Raw genomic sequence first — 13,892 nt, forward strand, 5'->3', positions numbered from 1 at the left:
CAAGGGTGTTCTGTGCTGTATTGGACATTTCAGCAATACTCAGGATTGGCTTTCTCCTCCTCATTAGTTAGTGGGTTGACCATGAACCAGACGGTGAACGGTTCGATTCTCGACGCATGAATCTCATGCATCATACTGAGCGAGACGCTGATGTTGCTCCCAGAGCTTGGCCCTCAGATGTGAACGTGTGTGCACATGTGAAAGATTCATCATTGTGACAAGTATTGAGTACTGATAGGTAGAAAAGTGCTATATAAATACAAGACCCTTTTTCTCATACATCACTAATAGAAATTTAAGTTTGGCCACCTGACTGATTTCTGTTCTCACTTTGATGATTGAATGATTTTATTGGTTGATATATCTTCAGAGCCATGGATGGGGGGTGAGAAGGGTCAAAGAGATAGGATGGTGAGAGTTGAGTTGATGGAAAGGGTGATGATGAAAAGGGGTCAAGGGAATGGGATGAAATCTAGGGTATTTCCTACAATAGGCACTTTACTTTCTCTGTGTTAAATCGTACGTCGTCATCCATATGTCTAAATGTAAAATATATGACATATACATAAATAAGTTCTCCTCTGCTGCTGCAGATCCCGGGCTCTAACCCTAACCCTAACCCTAACCCTAACCCATTCCATCCAGATCTTCATCATTCTCTCATTACCCCTACCAGCACCTAAACCTGCTTGGTTCCCTATGAAAAGAATGGCATCATCTTCTCCTCCTCCAATCTGATGTCAGGATTCTTATCTTCAAAGGCATTCACTTCTACTGTGCATGTTATCAAGTAACATCTTTACTGTTCAGTCAGAGGGAAGTCTTTCTTCATTGATATTCGGCGTGCTGCGGTAGGATTTGCAGACTTATTTACAGTTGCGTGCATTACATTCACATATTCACATTCATTTCACAAAGTGTGCCACTTGTGATCGCTAATTATGATCAAGTGATTACAAATAGCGACGTTGGTGTCCACAAAAAGTGACAAAACGTTCTCAACACTTCTCAACTCTTTTGTGTAAATGGTGGATAAATGAAGACGGTACTAAAAAAGCTGTGCGGTGTTATTGGTTGCTGTTGACCCACAACAGCACTCCTCAGAAAAATAGAGCTTCTGTGGACGGAGGTGTGAGGAGCCAGTAATGAGTAGTCATTACATATTTAAATGTGCACTTAAATATGACATATCCTGTTTCCTCTGCCCACCCCCCTGCCTATATGCAATGCATTCATTGCAAAGTACCAGGAGACATGAGTAATTCATTGTGTTAGAGATTCATTATTGAAATAGCGCTGCAGCACTGATGCAAAGACAGCTCTCACTGCACGCTGTCTTCTCTGTACTTGGTGCACCTCAGTGTCGAGCAAATTTGTCATGAGCTTTGTGTGCTGAGTCATGCTTTCCCTGTTCGCAACACTCCAGTTAAGTGGAAGCTCTAAAAAAAATACAGTACTGAGGGTCAATGCTGAGAGAAAAGCATGCTTAAACTTTTCAGAAATGTCGTTTTTAAAATGTGCAGAACAGTGAGGTTGTGATTTTTGAACTGTGCTCCCATGACATGTGTGAATATCTGCATGTTCTGTATGTGTATCGATTTCTAAGATTTTGCATACAATTCCTAACAGTGTTTTAGTGCAAAACATCAACAACTTGTACCAGTTCTAGAAAAGTAACGAGTGGAGTTGTGATGTTAACAATAAAAAAAAATCTATTGACCGTCTCTTTAAAACGTATGATACGTACAAGATGTTCCCTCCCTTCAAAGAGCCATAAACCCCATCTCTAAAGATTCATATCTGTAACAAAATGAAACTTTTAATGCTGCATTAGTGAAACATTAGAATGTACCAAATAGTCCACAAATAGTTTAAAAGTCCACAACTTTATTTTTGATCTCATTAATCGGGTTCCCAGCAGCAGGTTGCTGTTTTCATTGAACAAGTTTTACATCTTCCATGCAGTACCTGTCCTGCAGAAAGATAGAGACTAGAGCTAGAGACTAGCTGGCTGGTGAACATAGTGAAACACCTACCATCTAAAAAGTCTGATATTTGCCCTCTTGAGGCCAAACCGAAGCTAAAATGTCCACCAAATCAACTTAATTGGTGATAATAAGTTCATTGCTACGTTCTTGTTTTTTTTTTTTTTGTTTGTTTTTTGTTTTTTAAAGTCTACACATATTCAACACAAACGTTGCCTTCATGGGATTGCTTTTTTTTTTTTTTTTTTGCACATTATGAATTATTCCACAGACAAAAGCAAAGTGAATGCCCTGTGAGAAAAGAATCAGTATATTCCTAGCAGCTGGGAACTAAAGGTTTGGCCATCCAACATGAAGCCTTAAACACTGTTCAGGCTTTTATCATAGCAGGGACCCCAGAGATTTGGATCTATTTCGGTGTTTGTTTTATTTATCACTAAGCAAAGCTTGTATAATTTAAAGTGTGTGTGAAACCGCCTGGGATCTTCCAATTGTCTATAAAATGAACAAACTGTGTTTTTAGGCCCGAACCTTCTGCTGCTAGCTGCTTGGATTAATTGACTCTCACACTGTGATGTGGTATGTTCTACACCTAATACTCTGCCACACCCAATAAATATACTCAGTTTGGTTGTAAGTATTGTAAGATAGAAATAGACCAGAACCGCTCTACCATTACCAAAACGACCAATGTTATAACATATCAGTACTGCTTTTTGGGGAGTTTTTTATTTGTGCTCGGACAATACTTCTCAAATACTTTCCAGTATTAGTGTTTTTATTCTTGCTTGAACGCTAAACAAGCCTCCAGTCACTACGTGGGAGCTGCCTGTTCAAGCCCATAGACGAAGTACACAAAACAAAAAAAACGAAAACAATATTTTTGCCTTAATTATTAAGGGCCTTAATCCTGTGCATCTGGAGTTAAGTGCATGTAAACACGTAACTCTGACTAATATCAGACTTCTCCTTATGCAACTAAGACACCCAGATAATGCAATTGGAAATAATTTTCCCTCCCGGCATGCCCTTGCATGAATTATGGGTGCGACTTCTGGTACAAAAACCACAACTGTGTTTGTTTACATGTTAACTGTTCGTCATGATTTCACTTTATATGAGCGAATCATGTGAAAACACAATCTTTCGCAGCTCAAATGTGACAACATTACAATCCCGCTGCCTACTAATGTAGAGGGATAGTAGGATGACGTGAAGCTCTGAGGTGTATCAGTACCTATTTATCTACCTAGCAATAAGGTTGGTCATGCTTATTATTTAGATTATTCATTTGGAACATTAAAATGGTGCACTTTTTTTGCTAACCACTGGGATAAGATAATGCATCAGTTGGTTTTGTTGGAAATTACCCTTTGGCATTTTCATATTTTCTGCTGCAACATCATGCTTTTATTTATTTATTTTTATTTTTAACACTGTAAACTGTAATGTTGCTTTGTCAGAGTTGTTACTAATAGACAAAATTACTAATTCAAAAATGTCTCAAGTACAAAATAAATCAGAAATTGAAATTTCAAATCTAACCAGATTTTCTGTCGACTTCACTTTGGAGATGAGTCCTGGATGCATGTACAGCTAGATTTCTTGTCTTCACAGTTTTTTGTGAACTCCACTCGTAACTCCACTCAGAGTTGAAGAATTATTTGAATCTGTGTAGTTGGAGGAGCAGAAAGACTAACTAAGACGGTACTGGTAAGTTTAATTTTCTTTGTTAACAGCTATAGCTACCCGTTGCTAAAAACTTAGACTTTTGAACTCAGAATTTGTACTGTTGCTTTTTCCCTGTTTAATAAGAAAAACATGTGAGTATATTTACTGATTCGACTTTTAGCAAGTGTTTAGGTTAAGGAGTATTTATTAGAGGGTGAGTGAAGTTGAGTGAGTGAAGTTAGTTTACAGCAGATGACAAAGTCGCGGTGGGAGCAGGGGGATGGCAGTGTTGTGTACCACTGTTGATGAGGAGTTATCATGTGCCACTGCTGCGCTGTGGTATCGCACAATCCAGCAGGTCCATGAAACTGAAAGTGTTTAGATGTGAGATTTAAACCCTAAACTGCCAAATTATGAATATTTCAGGATGTCAAAGATTAACTTTAAGGTGCAGTAGATTTTCTTGAGAAAGTAGTTGACTGAGTCTTGACAGGCCTCACGTTTTGAAACATTGCATGTCAGCAATATTAATTTATCTTAAGGATAAATTGAGAAGTTGCTGCTCCACTGCCTTAAGTGGTGCTTTAATAAATAGTCTGAAGTGGGGACACAGAAAAAAAGCCAGAACAGTAAATGTGATGTGAAGAAAAAACAAAAAACAAACAAACAAACAAAAAAAAAAAAAATACAACCTATGCCACAGACATTACAGGGGAAATTGTCATTTACACTGCATATACCATGGTTGTACACAGTATTTTAGATCTAAACAATCCTTTCAGGTCCACTTGAGAGATCATGGTGTTGTAGAAAAGGGCAGTGAACTTTTTTGGATTTAAACTAAAATGCTCAGTGTGTGAATTTAAAGAGGTAGTTAGCCTAAAGCTATATTGTAGCCATCTTGAAAAACATTTGAGAAATATGGAAATTGTTACCTGTCCTTTTAATCACTGTGCTTCCAAATCAAATGTTTTGTTTTGTTCCAGGTTAACAGCTCATAAATGTTGCGACCAGGACGATGTTAATAAAAGACATTGAGACAGAGATCACAGTCCAGGAGTGTGATGGTAATAATTTGGTTGAATGTGACACTGCTGGATCATTAGATCTGACAGACAATGAAAGTCACATGCCACTGGAGCATCATTTTAATAGTCAACCAGAGTACTATGATGCAAGAAAACATCAGCAGAGACTTGTGTCATTGCTTCTGTTAATGCAAGCAGTCTTGCTCAGGAAATAGTAAGTGAATTTTACTAAATTACTACAGTAGCACAGTTGTAAACTTGATGAAAATATTTGGTAACAGATGCTATACACAGCCTTAGTCCCATCAACTCCATTTCCCATCTTGGGGCGTCTCTGTTCAGATCCAAATAAAGGCTATCCTATTTCAAAGAGAAATTTGGCATTGACTTGAGTATGTCTTAGATCTGCCATCAAAAAATAAGAAATCTTCATTTCTATCCCCATTCTAACAATACTACAAAGACTGTTAAACAGAGGTAATGTTATTGAAGGAGAACCCAACATAGAGCCTGGCCATTACAGCACCTCCTTTGATGGGTCATATTTAGAGCTCACTTGCATTAGGTCTGTAGATCAATGTCTTTGACATATGCACCTTCAAGAAAAAGGCATACATTGTGTGATTATATTGGGTAATAGCAAATCTACCAGTTAAATACAGATCGGAATTGTGTATCATATATCTTACTCTTCTGCGTAAAAGCACTGATGTTAAGACAGTTTGACCACTTTTGAGAGACCTCCGTTAAGACCAAGGAATTTACATCAGTAGGTTGGGAACCACTATTTGGGGTCCTGTGTTATATGTGTCATCTGAAAATTTGGCAGCACATTCATAAGCTGATTTTCAGGATTCCTTTAATGCTGCTAAGTTTTGTCATTTGTATTTAGCCAATTGTAGTGATATACAGGGCTGTTCTGTATAGAGTCATTTTTGTTGACAACCAAAGAGGTCTGAGCGAATTATAACCATCCACAGAAATTGTTTGCCATTGTTTCTTCTGAAGCTGCCACTTTCTCCTGAAAATATGTCTGACTGCATGAGTTCCTGCCCATTCCTGATACACGCCACAATCATCAGAATATTTCTGAATGTGGCAGGACTCACATCTGTATTTGAAATTTGACTGACATGTGTAAAACATCAATCAGATTGGATGAAGAATGACATTAAAAAAAAATCTGATTGGCCAGGGACTTCTGTGCAAAAGTTGAAGTACATAGTATCTCTCGCCCTTGAAACTTATGTATTTACACACAAAAATAATAATAATAAAACCAATGTGGAATGGGGATGCTGAAAAACCATTAGCCAGATACATTGTATGAGTGAAAAGATAGATGTCATAATAATTTTTTACTGTTAAGGTAAGTTATGAGTCTACCTGGTCTTATTTTAGCAACAGTACCTTTCACGATAGTTCAAGTGTGTGAGGTTGCAGTACTTCGACTGACTTGGTTACCATAGACAACTTGCCTGAAACTGTTGAGGACTCCTGCTCATTGATAAAGACCAAACTTGGATTGGAAGGGGACCTTGAACCTTGGTTCAATATCAAGACCCAAACTGTGCAATTTAAGTAGCATGCAGAACTTCCAAAAGAAGTGTTTACTAAGGGTTGTCTATCATAGCACTCAGACAAGGAAAAACGAAGCAGCAAGAGTACCTTTTTTCTTGCATGGTCTGATTATGCATGATAAAATTGTAACATTAATTTCATCACTAAACTGAACTCATCAAAAAACTATTTTTTTTTCTTTACCTGTCCAATTCTTAATCAAAGCTCCACACTAAAGAGTACTGTTCTTCTTCTGGGCCTCCCTTATTTTCTCAAGGAGGATCCCTCTCATGCCTTTTCATGACTACTGAGGTAAGCATTTTTTGATTTCTTCACTGCAATTGTCAAAAGCTAAATTAAGTTTCCTGCTTTCTGTGTAGACTAAAGACTTTCCTTTACTCTTGTATAGCCTTCCGACAATGAAGCCACATTCACAAAGGGCATGAACATTAGCATGGTGATTGTGAAAGAAGGAGAAGACATAATTGACGTTTCAGTGGTACTTGAGGAAGAAGTGATCTGAAGGATGTCCTAAATGTCTTTGCCATTCTGATGGGAATTCTTTTTGTCCTTAACATCAACTATCCTTTCTTGTGCATGGTTTACGAAACAGACTGCTGCAGAGAGCCACTTAAGATTGTGCTTGAAAAAGTTTGAAAATTCCATTAGTTAAGTTTTTATTTGATGTCTGTTCACTTGAATGTTGATCGGTTGTTGTCATTTGTTAGGCTTCAATATTTTAATCAGGATTAGGTAAGCAGGATTTTGTATGAATAGCACAAATACCCTAGAAAAAGTTGAGTTGAATGCACACATTTAAATCAAATGTAATGAGGCATTATTTTTTTTACCTTCTGGACAATGTATTTCAACTTTTTTGCAGTGTAATATGTATGTATTTAGGGCCACCTACCAGACTAGCTAACAACGTATGTAAACCAAGGCTAATACCTCAAGGGTAGACTTGAGAGGCTTAGTTGACTCCATCTTTGCCAATTGGGATCAAGTTTCTCAATAAATAGGCAGTACAGATCCACAAACTAGAATTAGCATCTTGCGATTATACAATATACCTTTGCCAACCAGTCATGTTACAGTGCTTCCATGCATTTCCAGACAAATAGTATATACTGCATATGAAGAAGAGTTTTTGGAGAAAATTATGAACTTACATTAAGTTTGTTTGCTGTCTGTAACTGTTTGCATGTCCCAGCTGTCACTGTGCAGGAGGCGGGGTACACCCGGACAGGTTATCTATCTATCTCAGGGCTAACACAGAGAGGCAGACAACCATTCAAACTCACATTTGCGGCCAATTTAGAATCACCAATGAAAGTAGATAGCATGTCTTTGGACGGTGGGAAGAAGCCGAAGTACCTGGAGAGAACCCACTCAGATACATGGAGAACATGCAAACTCCACAGAGAAAGACATAAAACCCAGAACCGTCTTGCTGTGAGGAATCAGTGCTAAACACCACCCCACTGTGCTGTCCCCTTATATTAAATTGACTTTTGGAAATAGAATGGCATATCGTATTTGCTCAAGCTGACAGGTGTACATTCGAGGTTTCAGTGTTTTCTGTGGTTGTGTTTGTAACTCCTTACCTTTCAACTATGGGTGTTTGTCTTCTCGATTGCAGCGGTCTCTCTTTCAGTAGCCTGAAAGCACATCGGAACAGTGTATGCAGATAGCTGGAGGCTAATGCACATTGAAAATCCGTCCACCACCAAAATTGCTGCTACTTAATGTTGACATCCTGCCCAGCTAGTTAGTAAAAGTGTGTAAGAGACATGGTTAACATTGAATTGCCACTACTGCTTTAAAACCATTTCACAGGGATTGTATAGGACAAACAGGCAGCATCATGGCTGTCGCTCAGCGAGTAGGGCGGGTTGTCCATGAATCAGAAGGGTTAGTGAACACATGCCAAAGTGTCCTTGAGCACTGTAGAAAAGCAATATATACTGTAAACACAAAACCATTTACCATGTAATGTGCTTCGTTGCTGTGGGTTATTGACATCTCAGCAGGTGACAACTAGAAAGACAAGCGCTTCCATTGACTCGTGCAGCCCCCAGAGTGTCAACCTGCTGCTGGGTGCGTGTTTCGGAACAGCCCCTGAGACGGGCTCAAAGAGGAGCCTTTCCTGTCCACTGAGCAGAGCGCTGGTACAACCATTTAGATGGATGGGCACGCGGCATCCCTCACTGTCTGTTAACATCCCAAGGGAGCATGGGTTATTAAAGAGTGCTTTAAAACAAGGGGCTTGTAAACCAAGTGTCCCCTGCAGGTTAGAAAGGAGGAGAATCTGTCAAGTGTCAAATGATTTTGTACTAATCCTGCTCTGAATACACCGATCAGGCACAACATTATGACCATTTTCTGAATATTGTATAGGTCTCCCTTGCGCCTCCAAAACAGTCATCAGAGAATGCACTTGGGCCTTCTGAGGATGTCCTGTGGTGTCTGGCAACAGACTGTGGGTTGAAGGGAGGGGCCTATGGATCAGGCTTCTTCCAGTGCATCCTACAGATACTTGAGCAGTTTAGGATCAAGGGAGTTTGGAGGCCAGTTGCTCCTAACCTAATTTCCCTTCGGGGATGAATAAAGTAATCTATCTATCTATCTAAACTGTTTTTCTGTGTGTGTCTGTGTCAGGCTACATCCTGCTGGAGACGGCTGCGGCCATCAAGGATTGTCATTGCTATGAGTTGTGGGTCCTTGGTTTGGTCTAGTTGGGTGGTACATGTCTAAGTAACATCCACAGGAATGGCAGGTTCAAAGGTTTCCCAGCAGAATAGTGCACTGTCACAAGATGGTCAAGACGGTGGTTATTTATGTGTCGCGTAATGTTGTGGCTGATGTGTGTTTTAAGTCATTAGCTTCTTAGGAGAGTATAACTGAAATAAAAACTGGTGAAATGAAAATCTGAAATGGTACTGCTAATTACATATGTTCACATTTACATGTGAAAATTAGCCAAATCAAGTACATATATTTCATATATGGAAATATACAAACTTCATATATTTCCATATGGTTTTAAAGCTGATCTGTTCACTAAAGTCAAAACACTGTTGTCTGAGGTCAACTTTTCTTCATTAGTGAGATTTTTCTGTTTCTTAGGGACTGTTCAGAGCTTGCCTTAAAATCCAATTTAGAATATCTGATTGCAAATGGCCAGTTTTAGGTACATGTGTTCAGACCTGGCATTTGGGATTTTATTCAGTTAGTTAATCACTTTTCGGACAATCATAGCGGTGTGTTATTTTTCTTAATGGATGAAGCAAAACTCTGATGATGTAGGAGCACCACTTTTCAATATAAGCTGTCTTTAATGTGTTCACACCATAGACTGTATACACATGGACGGCAATACTGCTCCTCAAAAGTGAATCCAAAGCAAGTAGAGCTCCCCCTGGGGACTTGCTGCAGTATAGGTCATAAGTTCTACCTCCTCCATGTTAGTAGATGGTACTTGGGCCAAACTAAAACACTTAAATAGACATCAATTTTTTTTTTTTTTTTCAAGCATGGTTTCTGTATTTTATGTAGTTTTAGTCACATTTTAGTTAGCTATTTGATGCTCTAGAAACAGGATGTGACTGATTCATAACCAACAGCCTATGGACAAATTCTGACATTGCCTAGAACTTTATGTGTTAATTTCTTTTTAGTAACAACTTGGATGGCACCATGATTCTTGTCCTGAAGGTTACCAAAGAGGTCATAAGAAATCATGCAGACAATGCTGTGGACTGCTACCATAACTTTTTACTCTTCTCTCATATCCTCTCTACTGAAGCTGAAATAAGGTTCACAATGGGCCTCCTACATGGACCCAAGAACAGATTTGATCTTGAAATCTTAGAAATTCACCAATAATCGCTTAGTTCCTGTTATTTATTAGGTAAGATCGACATTTAAGAGTGCCCCTGACCACAGCTAAGCCAGTGCGCACAAAAGCCTGCTTACATGAAGTGCAATGAGGTGGAACTGAAAAATGAACTAAAGGCCATCAATATATAGGTTATCGTTTCATTTATTTGTATACTTGGACATGTATCTAAAAACCACAGCAAGCATATGGTAGACTACAGATTAAGTCGATTGAAATATTACAAAGACAAGATATCAAATATGGAGCAAAATTTGAATTATTTAGTAGCAGTTCAGATCAGTAGTCCACTCGCAGCAAATCTCGTCACACTGTCAGTAAGGGGTTTATGCACGAACGTAGCAATTTATGCCAGTTTGTGTGTTCTTGTAAATTTGTGACTTCTGAACATTCACACTCGCGGCTTACATCAGCAGCTAATTTTTAATTTTTATCTTCGTCAAAAATATTTGACTAAGCTTAGATAACAACGAGGCGGAGGTGTTGAGATATTTCGTGTATTTTGGTGCGTTCCAAATCCTACCATGTGATAAAAATGTTTTTTCCAGCCACCTTAGGCTGTTGCCCTCATACCTCATGACCATCTGTCTTGAAATGCTAATTATACAGCCTGAAGCACAAAAGAACCCAGGAGGCACCTTTACTGCATAATTTGCTTGCATTAAACAGTCCCATCCTCTGAAGTGCGCACACGTGTATTTCATTTTGTTTTTTTTATGCAGATTTAACAGAAATGTGTCTCCTTAAAGTGGAAGGCCGACGCAGTCGTCTTCAAGGTGCTTTATGAGGATGGAAGGAGGTGTTTTGCCAAATACTTGTTCGCACGTGTTTGACTGACTTCAGTGGAAAGTTTAAGCCACGTAATGTATTTTACCCATGAAAAAAGAGAAGATTAACAATGAGAGATGAAAAGAAATAGGAGAAGTCTCTGAAAGAGATTGTGGAAATGAGATGCCGATGCTCTGTTAGCTCGTTTGTCATTGTTCTCCTTCGCAGGAAAGTCTGCATAAAGTATTCATGGCCTCCCTTTTACTTAACATTTTATTTTCTGCAGTTGATCAAAGCTGACTCGCTCACAGCCCTCCACACCAAAGAATCTTTGGTTGAACTGTAGATATGCCGAGCGGAACGTTTCCTGACGCATACCAAAATGATATCTTGTGCATATTTGCATTGATTAGAGCTTTGGAGCACCCCCCATGTTTTCATTGGACTTCAGGTTAATAAAATTAATCATTCAATTAACCTCATAATCAGAAGTAGTAAAGTTCCGATACATTGACTTTAATCAAGACCATACAAGTAATAAAAGTTATTTTATTTCTACACACATTCCAACACACTGCTGAATAGAAGAGAAATAGACAAGATATTAAAAATGAAGATATGGTTTTGATAACTGGATAAAAACTTGTCAATTTTGTGATGATGAGCAATGAGCCCCAACTTTATTTTTTTTTCTTTAGCTTTTCCCCCATGACTACCAAAGAATCGTTTGTTTTGGCTCCCAAATTGCTCTTCATTAAGGTTCACTCAGAGCCTAATTTAGTGATTTTGAAATTTTGAATTGTTTGTGTGTTGGTAAGCATTTTTTTTTTTTTTTTACTGTTTTCTTGAAAGTCTTATTTTATGGGGGGGGACTAACAAAAACGATGACACACTGGTTAAGGGTAGGGGAGGTCATGCTTGTATGAGGTATGTTTTCAGACGGGACTTGAATGTGGCGAGTGAGGGTGAGTCGCGGACAGGTTGGGGAAGAGAGTTCCAGAGTCAGGGGGCTGTTCGGGAGAAGGCTCTGTCACCGAAGGATTTGAGCTTGGATGTTGGTGCTGTCAGTGAGAGAGTGGAAGAGGATCGAAGGGCACGGTTGGGTGGTGGGGGATGAGGAGGTCAGACAGGTAAGGGGGAGCCAGGTGGTGGAGGGCTTTGAAGGTGAGAAGGAGTATCTTGAAAGTGATGCGCTGATTACTGGGGAGCCAGTGGAGAGAGTGGAGAACGGGAGTGATGTGTTGGCGGGACCGGGTATGGGTAAGGAGGCGGGCAGCACAGTTTTGGACCAGTTGGAGTCTGTTAAGGGAACGCACAGTGATGCCAGTTAGGAGGGAGTTACAGTAGTCGAGGCGGGAGGAGATGAAGGCATGGATGACAGATTCGGCAGCAGGGGGAGAGAGGCAGTGTCTGATTGTGGCGATGAGGCGGAGGTGGAAGTAGGAGGTCTTTACCTAGGTTAAATAAATACATTTTATTCATTCCATCTACTGTATTTTATTTTTAAGTTTAATTATACAGCTATTTTCATTTTCACCTACAGATTTCAAGACTTTTTTTTTAAGTGCAACTGAGCCATTGTGACGAAGCAGTTTCTCTGGTGGATGAACAACGTCTATATAAGTCTAAATGTGGTCACATAATAACAAATAATTAAATCTGAGCCAAAGTACTGTCAACCCAAACACAAAGACCGCGTTTTATTTTCTGCCATTAATTCTTCCACGAATCTAACCTTGTTTAAATGAATACAGAACTAGAGAATCCTATATTGCACAATTTGCAGCCTTGTTCATTTATACCAAGCTGTTGTTTGTTTCTCGTTGTTTCATTCAACTGAAATGTCAATGTAAAGTCTTAATGAATGTAGATAAACCCTCATTATTCCATCCTATAAGAACTCACACATTATTCCAAAGCATTGTTGCACAACATGCTAATTTGATTGCCTGGCCGTAATTGTGCTTTTTTTTCTTTTATGCTCATGAATGCGCTTCCAAGCGTCATCCTCTCTATCACCTGCTCCCATGATCAAATTTAGTATCTCATCACGTACAGCTGAATAAAACATGAGGTCTATTTGCATCACCGAGAAGGCATTGAGCCTAAGAGCAAGTGCAAGAAGCATAGCGTGCTGCATCCTATCTTGCGGCAGACCAAGTGCTTCATGTGGTCAAAGGCCTTTGATATCGTCGTTGCCATAAAATCCCCTTTGGTTCAAGTTGAGGTTGCGCGCTTTGGCCGTGCAATGCAAAAACGGCATCCGCCACTTCCGTCGGATCTCGGCTTCTTCTGTGCTCTGCCCTTCTTGGCAATTTGAGCCATAGCCTGCACTTTGGAGATATGCAGACTTTGAGATATGCTTTTTGCTTGGTGTTGAGAATAGAGAAATCCGACTAAAGTTCTGCCACACTGCACATAGCAGAGTAGTTTGTTTTGTTTAAGTATTTAAAAGAAAAGGGAGATTTCCTTAAGAGTATTTACACAAAGAAGTTGGCATAGGCAGAATATACTATTGCAGAATATTTACTTGCAACTTCTGGATTATGACCATTTCTCTCAAACAAATCTACTCAAATACCTAAATCACCATTGCTTGTGATTTAGGTCCTTAAGTTAGGTGAGGACAAATACAAGGATTGCCTCCCACTGTTATGACACAGTCTGAACACTGAAGGATACGTACAGAAAAGCCTGCCTGCCGGTATTATCTGATGAGCTTCACCCATCCTACTCTTTCACTCACACAGACTCTTTGGTAACCACTTAAGAGCAGAAAGAAGGTTTAATGTCTAAAACGAGGTCATCCACACAACGTGTGTCCCTGCCGTTAGGAATTTCGATTCTCCTGCAGAGAAGCCGCTTGCCTGCGCGCTGATAAAAATCCGGGTATAAAACCCTGACGTTGGAGATGAATGCGTCCCGCAGCCACTGTCGCCTATCAGTCGTGAGCAAAGACGAGAATACGGGCCTGGGAAA

Source organism: Mugil cephalus, chromosome 23 (assembly GCF_022458985.1).
Source record: "Mugil cephalus isolate CIBA_MC_2020 chromosome 23, CIBA_Mcephalus_1.1, whole genome shotgun sequence".
Taxonomy (NCBI): Eukaryota; Metazoa; Chordata; class Actinopteri; order Mugiliformes; family Mugilidae; genus Mugil; species Mugil cephalus.